The sequence below is a fragment of the Lepisma saccharinum genome, chromosome 6 (genome assembly GCF_977018435.1).
Source record: "Lepisma saccharinum chromosome 6, izLepSacc3.1, whole genome shotgun sequence".
In the NCBI taxonomy this organism is placed as follows: Eukaryota; Metazoa; Arthropoda; class Insecta; order Zygentoma; family Lepismatidae; genus Lepisma; species Lepisma saccharinum.
The window spans coordinates 57,639,775-57,657,178 of record NC_139234.1 but is presented as its reverse complement, the minus strand read 5'-3'; the positions used below and the strand labels follow the sequence as shown (position 1 = coordinate 57,657,178).

Sequence of the window (17,404 nt, the reverse complement as noted above, 5' to 3'; positions counted from 1 at the left end):
AAGGTCTTCATTTTAAATCGCAAGTACAGCATGTTTGTATATGACTCTTGCCCATTCCTTCCATGAGTTCGTTAGCAAATTTAATCATCGCAATAAAAGTTCAAAAACCAGAAGTGATTTGGAATGGCAAGTTTTGTGTAATTTGTCCTTTGTACAGATTTTTCACTAGATCATTATTCCTTTATTTTGCTACAAAGCAAAGTACAATACACTCCTCCCACAACACACACACACAGCAACATATTTAAATTGTTATGTTCATCAAAATAAGAGATTAGTATATTTAAACATAATACCACAAAAGTGAAATAGGTTGGTTTTTTTTGTTACATTATTTGGAAAAAATGTTTCCAGTAATTTGTCTGCACAGAAAATACGCACATTCATTTCATAAATAACAAGACTTGAAGCCATAAAAAGTGTATTGTGCTGATATATAAATATAATGTGCACAATTTGTGGTAAAATATTGTAATTTCTCCCCCCCCCCCAAGTTCCATGGATGAAATGGAAGGGTAAGGTAAAGGTAAACTTCCCCGTGCATATAGCACCATGCAAAGAAGGCATATTTTAGCAAGTGTAGGCAGTAGAGCCCACACAAGACCTCGGCCATTTTGGAGGTGGTGTGATCATCATGTTCCAGCTGCCTTTACCCCACCCCCTCCCACAGGTACCCATTCATTTCAGGCTCTGTGAGCCTCAGAGCCATTTTATGTGGGAACAAGGCTGGAGAAATTTCGACCTTAGATCACCTACCCTGCGAATCAAACCGGGTCTGCTGCGTGGCAGTCAAGACACCCTACCGACTAAACCACTGCAGCCTCTGATATGGAAGGGAATTGAGGGAAAGCAATCTCCTATTAGTCCCTATAGGTGATAGGTAGGTGTTTAAATTCAGACATTTGCAGGTTTTCCAGTCCAAAAATGAAATTTTTCCAGACATGTTTATCATCATGATTTTTTGCTTTTAAACCTTGTGTTTTTCAATTCAAAATATAATCCATTAATTATGACTATTCACTTTCAAATTTCATTCTACACACACACGAATATGTGAAAATTTGAAGAGTAAAATGTAAAATTACAATCGGCATCAAATGTATTGGGTGCTACAATCATGTGCATCTAGCCATCAGGCTAAGGTAACAGAGATACATTATTTCAACATTATATTCTCCACAATATAAAAACAGAAAAAGTTCATACCCCACATATTTTGTTCATATTCTGGAGGATTTATAGTGTCGTAGAAAATGCTGTTTTTTTACTTACAGGTAATGGACAAAATAATATGAACAATGCAATTGCAGAAAACTTGTATTAGTAGGGGGTTGGGCCCCCTTGCCTGAATGACAGCTTGTATCCTACGTGGGATAGACAAATAAAGGTCCTGTACAGTGTGAACTGGAATACGTAGCCACTCCTCGCACAAAACAGTCTCAAGTTCCGAAAGTGTCATTGGAGGTGGAAACCGATTACGCACTTTGGCCTCCAAAATACCCCACAAAGACTCAATGATGTTAAGATCGGGGGACTGTGGACACCAGATGAGATGTTCTACCTCATCACTGTGCTCATCAAACCATGCATCAACGCACCTAGCAGTGTGAATAGGGGCGTTATCATCTTGGAAGATGGGGCATGCATCGGGAAACAAAGTCTGAACCATGGGATGGAGGTGGTCACCCAGGATGGTGCAGTACTTCTCTGCGTTGATTCTCCCATGCAGAATGACAAGTGGGCCAACACCATTCCAAGATATAGCCCCCCAAACCATCACAGACCCCCCACCATGTTTCACGGTAGGCACTAAGCAGTCAATATCAAATGCTTCAGCAGGAGTTCTCCACACAAATATGTCCTGTGGTCTGAAATAATGTGAAAGACGATTCGTCTGACCATATCACATGTTCCCATTGCTGATGAGTCCAATTCTTGTGCTCTTGGCACCACCTTCTTCGTGTCACTGCATTACGTGGAGTCACCAACGGTTTGGGGATGGCAACTCTGCCATGAATGTTCACAGAATGCAGCTCCCTTTGAATGGTTTTCGTTGATACAGGGTCCTGGAGGTGATTGTTCATCTCTGTGGTTATCTGGGACAGTGTTGTCTTGTGCTTTCGAGTCACTATTCACTTCAACACACGTCGATCCCTGTTGTTTTTCGCCCACTATTCTCCTTTGCAGACGTTGTCTTTCCATGTTGTCTGTAGGCTGTCAGAACAGTTGACACTGTACTCCATGCTACACCAACAAGTGTAGCTGTTTTTGTCACAGATGCTCCAGCCAGGCAGGCTCCTATGATCATGCCTCTTTTGAAGTCTGAAAGGTCGGACATACCTGCATTTGATGGATAGCTGACTGCTCACATGCAACTCTCACACCAGCTTCTGATAGACTGATATGTTTGCTTTCATCGCCACTAGATGGTTGAAATCTCTGCTGAGTGTTGTTCCTTTTCCACGACGGTGTATATAGGCCTTTGCAAACCAAGGTGTTCATATTATTTTGTCCATTACCTGTACATTTATAAGTACACAGCATCTGGAGAAATTTTTGTTGCATATAGGAATTCTATAGGAAATGCCAACAAGACTAAGATCTATAAAATAATAGACGATAACCTCAGCTTCACCAACCTTTCAGATAATTATGATAATATTGCCAATGTACTCATCAATCAGATATCTGGTCATGGTGAGACACCCAATTCACCAGTTTCCTCGAATTTCTTCATCATGTTCTTTAGCCCATTAATTGACATGGGCCCTCTTCTCAGCCCTTTCTGTCGGTGATATTCCCGCAATGCAGCATTGCTATTGCTCCTATTCTGGTAAAACAACTTCACTAGCAGTGCGCGGTCTCTCTTCGCAATAGCCATTGTGCTTTACACGAACAAATTCAAGCTTTTAATTTTCAACAAACATTCACATCACACAACGGTTAGGCAATGACACACGACTTCGAAATAACATACTGACGTCAAGAGTTACAGAAATTTCCACATTCTGACTGCTTACAGCACCATATTTTAACCTGGTGGCGAGAATTGGAACTATTTTTTTTTTCTTTCATAATTCGCGAGCTCATTGCTTCATTAGCATATCTACGAAGTTTCAGACTCCTACACTAATTACAGCCTGTGCTGTACAACTCTGAACACAGTCAGTTTAATTATAACTACCTGGTATATTAAACATAACATAAAAGGTCTGTGTAATTTCTAATGTATCCAAAAACTCTTAATTCAATTCAATTAAACTGTACATAAATTTAAAATATTTAAGGTATGGAGTTTACATTTCCCATTTCACATACTTGTATGCAGATTCAAAATAAGCCTATATCTCAAACACAAGTAACAATTGTTAAGTGATATACTGATCTACAAAAAATTGCAAATTGTGTAAGAATTTCAAACTCATATTTACTTAATACTTCATGATTGCTTATCTTTCATCTGTTTGTTCTGCAAAGGACACCAACAAAATAAAGATTGAGAGAATTCTGTTTTATTTTCCAAGCAGCTTTAGTTTCCTCCCTCCATAAAAATGAAAGCTAAACTGCGAAAAACTTCCCTCAGGGCATTTATAAATATGTATACATTCAATGGCATTCTGAATAAATAAAAATTGCAATTTTTCACGTCTATGAAGAAAAATTCAAGCAGAATTCATGTATAATTCCCAGAATTCAAGGAATTCCCAGTGAGTAGGCACCCTGCTACATCTTTTGTGAAGAACAATTTTGTTAAGTTTCCAAGTGAGCAGCTAATTCTTACCCAGGACACATGTTGCTAGCTACACCATTTGATGGTCACGAACTGATACTTTCTCTCCATATTTCTACATATTTTCTCCAAAAGTAATCTAGCATTTCAGTACGAAAATTTCTTCAATTGGCAATCTCCCACATATGCTTATGTAAGGAGGTTAGGTGGGACAAATTTGGGACTAAGCATTAAAATTATGCTTGAACATGCTAATGATACCACTATTTTATTGTTCAGGAGACAGGGATTGTTGGGTTTGGTAGCCTTAATATTTCCTCACTTTTCTTCCTCTGCTGCATATGAATGTACACAAAACAACGCTTCACGCAGACATAACCAATGAACACTGTCCTTTGTGCATCAGGTGCCACTGCAGGACGGTACCCTAATCGGAAATTAAGTTTGTTATTTTTTTAATTGGAAGATTATACTGCTTTTACAGAACGTTAAATTTGATTTAAGACACAGGAATCTCAAACAGCCAAGATCTTTGGTTATGACAAACAAAGTTTCAAGTCCACTTTATACACAGGTAGGCTCATCAGGACTGGAACCAAGTGGGATCCAAAGCACTACGTGCCTCCACTGGCCTCTTGGGCACAATGTGATGGAATTATCATGATGTCACTGACAAGGCCTTCATCTTGAGATTAACATGCATAGGTGAAGTCGCTCATGTGCAAGAACACTTTCAATGGGGCATTTCACGAAAATGTAAACAACAAAATGAACCTATCTGAAAATTATTGTTTTAAATTGAATTATGGTTTAAATGTTTGGGAATGCATATCATTTGCATATTTCACCAACAAAAATTACTAGCATCTGAAGCCTATATGCTTCACGGACAAACATTACTACATTTTTAAAGTGACACACACGTAATACATTTTCATTAATGCTCTTCATCCTTTCAAGCCAGGGGTAGGTAAAACTGAAAATAATTCAGGCACTAGACCTTTTGTTTGGTAGGTGGGGGTAAATATGGTCTAAGAAAGCCATGAATCCAAATAACATAAAGATACACATTTTGAAATAAGATCTTAAAACATTTAATTTATTAATTAATACAAGATTGGATAAAAAGTAAGTAATGCTTGTGTCAAGAGTGCCTTTCCACAGAACAGCAGGAATAACTGTACTATACTATAACTGTATATGAGCGACTCTACCATATGGCAGTAGATATTAAAAATTAAAAAATATAATGGAAATTTCCATATTATACCGGGTGGTCCAAAAGTCCCAGAATGGTCACATATCGTGAGAAATACACATCGAATCGGAAAACGAAAAAATACGTGTTTAATAAGTGAAAGAAAGCTATTCAATGATATCACTTGATTCCCCACCCCTGCCCCCTGGGGGTAGGGTGGGGGCAACTGAAATTTTAAATTGAAACCCCATTTTGTATTGTAGAATCAGAAAGAGGACTTAATTCAGAGTCCAACGGGAATCGGACCGGCTCGGCCAATCCATTTATTAGGGTAATTTTCATCCAGCCACTGTCGCACGCCTAGGCAGAAGTATGGATGGGCGTAATCAACAATAATTTGATCGAGCCATTTTTCCTGCCCCAAATCTTAAATGGCATCATCTTATGAACATTTTTTGAGGATCGGGATGGCAATGTTGTTGGAGGATGTGCCTTTAGCTACAAGATGTGACATGATTTATCAGCATGATGACTGCCCAGCTTGATCCCCCGATCGATTTGACGCCTTGAGACTTTTACATTTGGAGCCACATGACAAGACACCGGCAAACTCGCAAGAAGAGCTCAGGGAGAGGATATTAACAGCTAGTCAACACATCAAGGACACCATCACATCACGAGTTACAAGACCAAATGTCCGTAAAAACGTGCGTGCCTGCATTCGTAACGGAGGTGCCCACTTTGAGCAAGACGTGTAATGTTCTTTAATTGTATTGTTCATTGACTCCATTCACATGAAGATGAATGAAGTATTATATCTTGTACGCAAATGAGAATGTTAGCAACATTTGTACCTTGTTGGATAGCAGATGACACAAGGAAGTAATTTAAGTAATTTGTACGCTTCGTGTCATACCATTTTTGTTATTAATACGTTGCCAAGTAAACTAAGAGTGCAATTTTTTATCATCACCTGTAAGTTTAGACCCACCCGTTACTTACATGTGATTGTTATTTGGGAAAAACTTTTTTTTCAACGAACCACTTATTTGTTAGTTATCAGAAAACGCTGAAATAAGTTCCATACAATGAGCAGTTTTTTCTCAATTCATCTTTTTATGTGGAAAATTGTCATTTTTTAAAAAAACAATTGAAATTCGACGAAAACCACTAATTTTCGGACGGGGTGTCATATGGTCAAATTTATTACAAATTGTCTCTACTTTAACCCCTTTCAGGGAATGCATCTAATTACCAGTCACCCTGTATATTTAGAACAGAATTTGGAAATCTAGGCACCAGATGAAAATTTTCAGGTGCGCAACAGGGCACCCTGTATTTTTCTACCCCTGATTCAGACTGTCATCATACTAAAGTTTTTTTCATTCGTTAGCAGACACCACTAAGCACTTCATAATTCTATGAGATCAGTTCATTATGATTTTTTAAAATCCAACCTCATATCTAGAACCTTACATTTAGTATGCAAAACGACACACGTGAATGCGCACAAACTCAAAATAATTTTAAATACTAATATCATCAAGGATAAGGAAACATAAAATTACCAACACCATAAACCTATTATTATTAAAAACATCAAACCGAATACTCCCAGTTTAACAATGTCAAATTACTAATTTAACACTAACAAAAAAAACAATACATTAAATGTACCTCAAGCTCTTGAGGCATGAATCACAAAACTGCATAAACATTTGGATACTAATGATCATGACCTAATTCTCCACTATATCTGCCATTCTACTCAAGAGTTCTCTAATATCGGGTGGTCAGAATTAAAGTTACCCAACTCAGAGCCCTCTGTCGCCTGTTTGAGGCATCCTAGAACTCTGAAATTTGGTGAATCCACTATGCAGACCATGGTGAAGAGGATTGTGATAAAAAAATAGTTCAAATTTCCGCAACCAGGTTGAAATGTGGTGCTGTAATAATGAATATTGAAAAACGTAAGTCAGGTGTACAAATCTTTATTCTTGGTTTCTACCAGTACATCAGTGTTCAATATGCATGCCAGAAGTGTGAATGACCTCTTCCCATGGTCTGCATAGTGGATTCACCAAATTTCAGAGTTCTACAATGCCTCAAACAGAGTACACAGGGATGAGAGTTGGATAACTAATTCTGGCCACCTGGTATGTAATTTACTTGAACTGTTAAGAACAGTGGCACCTACACATGAAACAAAAACACTGCAAAAGAATTCATGTCAAAAACAGTGCTAAGAGCATGAAATTTGACCTTCTTAACTTACTCATGTCAGTATTACTACAACAGGGCACGAAATTTCCGGTCGCCAGGTCGCCATTGGCGACCAAAAGTTTTGGGCTGGCGACTAAAATTTCGTTTATTCAAATGTGTGTCAAACACGCTTCAAGACTTCACCTCTTGAGAGAAACGGCAGAAGTTATAGAAGAAATTCTAAAACTGAGTGATATTCACACTATTAGGTGGTTAGCAAGCAAAGAACGTGCAATAAGAGCTCTCTTGCAATCATGAAAAGCTGTTGTGACCCATCTTGAACAGGTGGCCCATAGAAGAGACAAAGATGGCGCTAAAGCTAAGGATTTGCTGAAAAGTTTGAAGCAATTTAAATTTGTTAAGCTTCTGTATTTCCTTTTGGATTTTTACAGGAAATTTTTAAGCGTGGCACTACGAAATAAGAATCTTTTGATTTCATCTGTGAAAATAAGAATTGAACACTGTATTTCAGTTTTGGCTGACCTGGAATCTAATGTTGGACGAAGCGAACAAGATTTCTTGGACCATGTATCCATTTCAGGGAAGATCATTGATGTGCAAGAATTTCAGACTGTTAGAGGAAGCATAATTAACAATGCGAAGGTGTACATCACAGAAACATTGCCGTCTATGTCAACAGATGCGATTGAATCTCTGCATGTTTTCGACACCTTGGATTGGCCTCCCAAAGAAAATATTCTTCAGTTTGGGGTAGAAGAAATAAAGAAGCTCTACATATACTTGAACCCGAGTCTTTATAATGAGAAAACGGATGTTCCGTCAGCAGAATGGACAGAATACAAACTTTTGTTTCCTTCTCCAGCTTTGAATCAGACGCTGGAGAAGATCCACAGTACAGATCCACAGTGCGGAGTGTTCAGCAAGATTCCCCAATTTGCTCCAGATTTTGACATTTTGTGCTTTTCTACCAATGAGCACAGCCTCATGTGAGGGAGGTTTCAGCTGTCACAACAGACTCAAGACTACTTACAGGAAAACTCTGAAGACTGAGACACTGGATGATTTGCTCAGAGTTTTTGTAAACGGACCCCCCCCCCCCCCCATTCTCCCTGTCAGAGTTTGACCCAGCAGTTGCGATTGATAAGTGGTACTTCAGTGCAGAACGACAGCGCTACACAAACATTAATTCCTAACTTTTTAATAATTGCTCATATTTTTATTATTTATCAATATAAAATAGTGGCGACCAAAGATTTTAGTCCGGCGACTGACTTCAAACTTGAAATTTCATGCCCTGTACTACAAGCTTAACTGTAATATAATTGTAAGTAAATTAGGTAAGGTAGGATCAATGTTCTTTGTTTACAAAAAATGCATCTCCCTGAGCTAAAGAGGAAATGATCATTTGAACATAATTTCATAAACCATGATAATTGCCCAGTTCCTCAGTGTGCTCTCTACATGTTACAAATTAAAATTTTCTGCGACTTCTGAACATGAAAATTACTTTTTATAAACTTAGGCTACTCAGGATTCCAGTTTATTTTCGCAAAATAAATTCCCAGAAAATTTTAAAATAAAGTTTCACAGCATTCTGTGATATTTTAACATCCTAACAACAGAGTTCTAAGTTTTAAATGAACAAAAATAAACTATAAAACATTTTTACATAGAACATATCCAACCAATAAGCAGGTCAGAAAAAAAATGTGTGGTTGTTGACCTACTGTACCTCCTCGAGAATTATATTGACTTCTTTTAATCGGCAGATTTCAATGTTTTATGTAACGTAAAATTAGTTCTAGTGTGAGGAAAAAACACCATTAACGGAGATGGAGTATGGCTCTCTAAATACAAACCTGCCATCTCTGAGTACTTACGCCACTTTTTATTGGTAAAAACCAGTTGTATGCGCACTCAAATAACTAAAGAACATGTGAAAAAGATCACACCATCAAACTTAGCACTCCCAACTAAACAAAAACGTCCAAAATTGCATCAAACCTAATGACGTAAAATTATAAACACCAATAAATCTAACACTCCTAATGATAAGACATTTGATCTGAAAGTATCACCCACGTAAATAACAAGAAACTCCTATACCAGATTACTTTCACCCTTTCTTTCCATAAAAATTCCCAAACAGCAGAAAAATTATATTCCCAACAAATCTAACCTAACAACAAAATCAAATATGAACGAAAATATATTTTGAGAAAGTACTTACCCTAAAAAATGAACTTTCTAGTACATGCACAAGCAGGGATCGCACTATAGACACATGACCCCCAGCCCACCTTCCAAACACAAAACCAAGTACCATGCATAGAAACAACGTCTGCAGTAAATCTCGTGCCAGGATTGCCAACTTTCAATACCACTCTAAGATACAGCACGTTACACTTAGCAATATAATAAAAGAAAAATTCATAAAATTGTAACAAATAGTTGGAATGACAGATAGTTGGCAAAACTGTGAAGAGCAACTGAAAAAGTTTTAAATGTAACGTGCTGTGGCAGATCACGCTAGCGCAGAAGCCATAGTCTCGTTCAAACTGCCACGAAGTCATCATTCGCCATGTGGGCGTCACAACAAGTGTTTTGTGTTTTGGCACATACAGAATTTAAATCTGTAAAACGTGTGCAGCCAAGTTTCCGCACCCATTATAACGTTGGTGCAGCGGGTGATGTCCCAACGTACGTGTCGATTATGAAATTGGACAAGCAGCTGAGACAAACAGGATCTTTGTTGCCGATGACTGGGAAGCATGCAAAGCGTAAGGTTTCTAAAGAAAAAGTTCCCTTACTGTGCTAGACTTTTTCTTGTGGGGTTTTGTGAAGGACCAGGTGTATGCTACAAAGGTACTACGTGGGTTGTAAATAAGGTAGTGGCAATACTGTCAGGAAAAGGTAATAATATCGTACATGTGCTATCAGGCAGTGAACAATGTCAGTTTGGAGCCATGCTCATGTGTGGAGTGTCAAAAGTGGTCGGTGGAGCGAGTGCTGTTGTGTATGTAGGAGGTTGAAATGAACACATTTTTCTGTACTGCTCTAAAACATGTTTACAAAGGTAGAACAGTGATTGTGGATCAAAATCCAGGTTTGATCATGGCAAAAATCCACAAGAATGTGGTCAAAACTTGCATGAAGCCTGAAGCAACAATAACTAGCATTACCTGATGGTTGCACAATGGTGACAATATCGGGAACCTAGCATGATGCAATTTTCCTCATGTTGAGGTTGTTCTCACAGACGCATCGCAACCTCCTAAAGAAATGCACTTACTCATTATGCAACCATTACATACGGCTAGGTATTGTTCCTACAGGCTTCATGCAAGTCTTGCTGATATTGTCGTGCATTTTTTTCCACAAGCAACCTGGATTTTGATCCACAATCAAAAAATTCTACCTTTGTAAACATGTTTTAGAGCAGTACAGAAAATGGTGTTCATTTCAACGTCATACATACACCACAGCACTCACTGTACCGACCACTTTTGGCACTCCACACATCGACATGGGCCCCAAACCGACATTGCTCAATGCCTAACAGCACATGTACGGTATCTCCTTTTCCTGACAGTGTTGCCACTACTTCATTTACAAGCTACATAGATTTACGAAACTTACAGGCAAGAATTCGTGCTGCAATCAACAATGTGATGCCACAAATGCAAGAAAACGTATGGACTGAGGTGGAACACCGATTAGACATTTCCTGTACGAGATTTGTAAAAAAAAAAACAACTTTTTGAGTTTATGTATGTATGTAAAATGTTTTTGGCGTAAATAATAATAATTAAAGAAAATAGATAGTTTCTTTTATTATACTCCTAAGCGGGACACCGGGTATAAACTACATGCATAATGTAACAACATGTCTACTTCCTTTCACATCCATTCCCCATTCTTCCAAGTTACGTCATTACTTTCAAAACTAACTTCTTTATAAAAAACAATGCATAATACAAAATCCCACAGATGATAAATGATGCAAAAATATTTTCATTTTTGTGGGGGTACAGAGGGTTTACGGTACCAAAAGAGTAATTCATTGCTATTCCAAAATTCGCACAAGTACAAAAAACATTATTTTCTCCAGGCTTTTTGGATATATTTTCAAAATTCGAGAAATTTTTCACTCATAGGTTCATTTTCTTAACTTTTTCAGGTTCAGTTACTTTTATATTCACTTTCAGTATTCTTCAAGGTACCCCTATACTTCTAGTCTATTCAGTTGCAAAGATTAAATGTTGCCACCAACCAGCCTCCAATGCACAAAACACAAATGGTCCAAAGAAAAAAAAAACGAAACTGTGGTGCAACAGCCTTTTGATGGGCCTGCCATTTGACTATTCTTTGGGCAACATGTGCTCAGTGTGTCAAGTCACAATGAAATAGTCAGAAATGTTGGATACTTTGATTTAGCAATACTTTTCACACAGCTGCAGTCTTCGCTTTTGAGAATATTAATAAACTAATGTCTAAAACAGTTATACTGGAGACTATGATATGTATATGTATACCTTTGCTAATATTTAACTTGAATTTAGTGTAATCAATATGGACTGTATGATATTGTACTCTTATGCTTTTGTCAAGGAGTTGTTCTTTTTTTTTCTTCTTCTTCTGAAATCTAATGTATTATTATTATCATTATTTGTATCTATGAATTTTCATCATTCTATATATGCCTATTGTAATTGGAGCAAATCTCTCTTGTAAAGTAAATAAACATAAACCATTTAGTTATGCAGGGGTTCAGTGCACCGACATAAGACATTTAATTTGGAAGTTATGCAAGAAACAAGGGAATGTGATTGCTCCCACTTTCTCAAAATGTCACTGCATCGGTGCATAACCCAGTATTTCTATTTAAATAAAACATGGCTGCAACTATTTAACCAGGTTGTGAGAATAGCATATGGGACGATATCCACCAGGTGCTGAGGACCAGAAATCACATGATCGGTATTGGAAGTATTTATGGAGGTAATTTTAACACTAACAGGCATAAACCTGACCTACCTAACCTAATCCGAAAGCATTTAGGAAAGTAATACCCATTCATTCCTACACCACATGACATATTAGTAGCAGCAGTACTAATCAGAAGACCTTGCAGTATTTTTCCAACTTTATTGGATGCAGAAGAGAACAATACTTGTCACCTGCACGAAAATAAATGCACACCAACCTAAGAATGATACACACCAACAACCAAAGAATGCATGTAAGAAGTCAGGCCAGGCCGTAGATCATGCGCAGTTTAAAAGCTTGTGAAAATAGCTGAAAAGCTACTAGCTGCCCACGCAGTGAAGCTAGTCACTCGAATAAGAAATTGATCTTAATATGTAAAAATTTGTCTCCTACAGAATATCAATCAAACTAAAAAAGTGCTCCCCTGTGCAAAGCACCATGCCATGAAGGTGTACAGGGGGCGTGGGAGTAACGCCCCACACTTTCTTGATCCAGTCATAGTTGGGCGTGATGTGATCAGCATCATGCCCCTGACCGCCTTTACCCCCCAAGGCTTCCCAAAGGTACCCATTTTATATGATGATGGTGGATGCCGGGGAAAAACTCAATTGCAATAATAAGATATCAGGTTGAAAGAATACCAATTATGTGTATCGGCAAAAATCTCATATCATCTGTCCTTAGATCAACTATCGCCAAATAGAAAATTTGAAATTACCAAGTTAAAAAATAAGACTGATGAAAAATTCCAATCATTAGCCAGAATCACATGGGATACATTGACAAATATAAAAAAATACAATTATGTACCTGTACTTAACAAGACCATACATTTGATTCAGTAATAAAAGTGCATAGAAATGTATGCTTTGTGCCAAACTATGGGGAAAAAAAAAAACTTCTCACGAACCACCACTCCATCACATGGTTATGACATCTACAAATGCTTGATTAACAATATGAAATGTAGATTCCTTCCTATTTCACACTAATTATAAATCTATTGCATTGGCCACTATAAAAAATTATGTTACTCCCTTCATTTGAGGGACTAGCTTGAAAATGTACCAAAAAATATTTGAAGCAACTTTAGAAGAATGGTAAGTACAATAATTATCTACCGAAATTTGAACGACTTAGGATGACCGGACCCCTCTCAGATTTTCTTCATATTTGGCATACTCACTAATTGAGGCCTCCTAATCACAAATCTGAAGTTGTCGGAAACTTCGAGAAATTGCAAAATAAGTGAAAATAAAGCGTTAGTTTTCGGAATGGAAACAGTAATTTTCGCGAAATTTTTTGTTTCACAAGGAAATACATATATATTCCTGATACTACTACGACACCAAATTTTAACTGTTTGCCTAAGCTAACCACACGTCATGGTTCGTGGGGCTAGCGTCAATGGTTTGCAATTATTTTGCAAATTCTAGATCCTGATACTACCACGACACTAAATTTTAACTATGTTTGCCTAACCTAACCACATGTCAATGGTTCGCAATTATTTTGCAATTTCTAGAAGTTTCAGACAAATTTTAACTTCAGATTCATCATTAGCAGACCTCAATTAGTAAGTATCTCAAATATGAAGAAAATCGGAGAGGGGTCCGGTCATCTTAAGTCATACCAAACTTAATTCTTTAAAGGTCTCTCAGAACATCTTCACACTTAACAAAAACCAAATCCAAAATATTACATTACTACAGGCAACTCCAAATTTATACAAGCAAGTAATAAATAATAATGAAACACACCTGGAGAAGTTTAAATTATGAGTGTGTGTAGTGACATTTAGATTTTTATTATCAGTGCTAACTTAATGCCATGAATGTAAAGGCAGACTTTCCAGAACATATTTTCTGGAATACTGACAGCATAACGTTTTCGGCGGCACATGCACATCAAATCCGCACAAGTTTTAGACTGCCATTTCTAATTGAATCACTCTCAAAAAAGTGATTGTTCCACGCCTAACCAGGGCACGTTGATTTTTCTGTATTGGCTTTCAACTGTACTTTGCTATTATTCACACTGTGTAGCAATCAGTGCATGCGACAACATTAATAACAATTTGTAGTAGTCTTAACAAAAGCAAGTACTACGTTTACGTAGAGAATGCATATGCCTTCACAGATAATTACAAAGGCAAGTCTGTGCCTTCCAGGGAACGAACTTCCACCTAGTCTTTGACCTTGAAAATTGTACGAATTGGAATCATTCACCTTCAAAGCCTTAATATCGCACGATGGTCGCTTAATGTTTTTATCGCCAATAGATGAAATTATTCTACATACCTATATGCCTTATGACAATGCGAAATCGCAAAAAACCCACTATTCCACAGTCAAAGACATCAACGATGACGAATCAGACAAATGAGCATCGACCTCAAAATGTTCACAGGTGGTGCACAAGTTAGAGGAATAACGTTACTGAAGTTAACCAATAATTTCATTCACTTGCAGCAACATGACGTATACCTTCGAATCTAGATTCAACTTGCACCAGCCGTCTGCGCAACAATTAAGTATAAAGTAGTAATTTCAAAAAAATACCAAAGTAGATCAAGCATCGAAACTGGCGCCCTGATTTCGCCGGTATTTCACAGAGAATTCATTCTACTATCTTACGTTTGGGGATGTCATAAAATTACAGTACGACACAAACTTTTGGGATATTACTTTATATAAGAAGTGATAACAACGTTATTGCAATTTCAACAAAGTAAAAACAGCGTCTACTTACCGCTACAACACAACAACCCTTCCCACAGATGACACCTCACTACCAATATGGCTGAAGTTGAAGGGTGGGGCATTCAACCATGCGCTAATCATAGTGCGCATGATCCAACGAACCCGCCACTTTGACAAGTCGCATATTCATGGAAGTAAATATTAAAGTTACGTATAAAGGAAAAAATGTCAATTACGCATAGCAGCAAATAAAGCAATGAATCAACTTAGCTAAGAATTGAGCGCGTTCATTCTATCGTTGCTTCATCGCATTTTAGTACAGAGAGAGATCGAAAATTAGGACTTTTGGTAAAAGAGCTTTCGAAACTTGGAAATTTTGCAAGGCGACCGCTCTCAACAATGGTGTTCCCCACCAGTGGCGCAGGAACTTTTTTCATTTGGTGGAATACGAAATTCACATACACACATACATACTATACCACACATACATACGCACTTTAAGCTGTAGGTCCAGTCCCGATTAGCCTTACTGTGCATAAAGTGGACTTAAAACACCAACTAAATCAATTCTTCCGACATTTTGGGGGGGGGGCAAAGTTAAGCAAAGCATGAATGCAGACTTTTTCCGATGGCTGGCGGGGTTGGGGGGTCAAGTTTGTTAGTAGTATGTCTATGGTAGGGACACACTTGAGAAAATCTTTTCAAAAATTGCAATTACAATAGCCCTGAAAACAAAAACATATATATCAGGATCAAACTTTATTAGCTGTTGTTGTTTTGCTTTATTTTACTTCGCTTTTTGTGCCACTTTTGACTAATTTGCGAAGATGGGGATGATATGATGAAATTGATGAATGGACACTCACAAACATCCATGCCCAGGCCAGGAATCGAACCCGGGACTCCTGGCATCGTAGCGCGATGTGCTAACAACTCCGTCACGGGGGCCGGCAAACTTTATTAGCTGGACAAAAATTAAATATATTTTGATTATACAGGGTGACCTGTAATTAGATGTATTCCCTGAAAGGGGTTAAAGTAGAGGCAATTTGCAATAAATTTGACCATATAATACCCCGTCCTAAAATGAGTAGTTTTCGAGATAATCGAATTTCTATTGTTTTTTTAAAATGACAATTTTTCACATAAAAATGCATATTTAGAAAAAACAGCTCATTGTATGGCACATATTTCAGCGTTTTCTGATAACTAACAAATAAGCGGTTGGTTGGAAAAAAGTTTGTCCCAAATAACAATCACATATAAGTAACGGGTGGATCTAAACTTACTGAGAGAGAGAGAGAGAGAGAGAGAGAGAGAGAGAGAGAGGAGAAGAAGAAGGAGGAGGAGAAGAAGAAAACAAGTGATGATAAAAAATGCACTCTTAGTTTACTTGGCAACAAAAATGGTATGACACGAAGCGTACAAATTACTTCCTTGTGTCATCAGCTATCCAACAACGTACAAATGTTGCTAACATTCACATTTGTGTACAAGAAATAATACTTCATTCATCTTCATGTGAATGGAATCAATGAATTGGTTTGATTTGGTGTTTTAAGTCCACTTTATGCACAGTAAGGCTAATCGGGACTGGACCTACAGTTTATAGTGGGATCCGAACCACTTGTGCCTCCAGCGGGTATCGAACCCGGGACCCCTCGATTACAAGGTAATGACGCTACCACTGCGCCATGGGGGAGGCCCGGAATCAATGAATAATACAATTAAAGAGCATTATACGTCTTGCTCAAAGTGGGCACCTCCGTTACGAATGCAGGCACGCAGGTTTTTACGGACATTTGTTCTCTTAACTCGTGATGTGATGGTATCCTTGATGTGTTGACCAGCTGTTAAGATCCTCTCCCTGAGCTCTTCTTGCGAGTTTACCGGTGTCTTGTAAACTAAGTCTTTCATGTGGCTCCAAAAGTAATAGTCGCAAGACGTCAAATCGATCGGGAGATCGAGCTGGGCAGCCATCATGCTGGTAAATCATGCCACGTCTTGTAGCTAGAGGCACACCCTCCAACAACATTGCCATCCCGTTCCTCAAAAAATGTTCACAATTGATGCCATTTAAGATTTGGGGCAGGAAAAATGGCTCGATCAAATGATTGTTGATGACGCCCATCCATACTTCTGCCTGGGCGTGCGACAGTGGCTGGATGAAAATTACCCAAAGAAATGGATTGGCCGAGGCCGATTCCTTGGCCGGCTCGATCCCCCTGAATTGACGCTTTGCGACTTCTACATTTGGAGCCACACCGGGGATCGAACCTGGGTCTCTCGCATGGTAGTCAGACGCCGTAACGACTGAGCTACCGCGGCTTAATTGTGAAAGTAAGATATGATAGGAAAAAGGTTCTGTCTGAGTAAGTATGTCCGATCCCTCCAGAACAAAAATCTTGATCGGTCTTGTAATTTGTAAGCATAGTAAACACAAAAGAACAGGATGTGTTATGTAAAGCAAGAACATTTTTTTTCCGAAATCGGTATTTGAACCTCTGGATCCAAAAAAATAAAAAAAATAGGAGAAATACGATGAAGGAAAAACAAAGGATC

The 17,404-nt window shown here is 38.1% G+C and overlaps 1 protein-coding gene across 2 annotated transcripts in view; it reads right to left on the bottom strand.

The window, feature by feature from the left end:
* The window catches only part of Moe (moesin), a 124,684-nt gene extending 109,691 nt beyond the window's left edge, over positions 1-14,993 (bottom strand). Inside the window, exon 1 of one of the 2 annotated variants that reach the window (XM_083123987.1) lies at positions 14,892-14,993. The gene's annotated coding sequence lies outside the window, so the exon portion shown is untranslated. Of the gene's footprint in view, positions 1-14,440; positions 14,462-14,891 lie in introns of those variants that run through there. The other variant, XM_083123988.1, reaches the window with a different exon arrangement.
* Between the last annotated feature and the right edge of the window lie 2,411 nt (positions 14,994-17,404).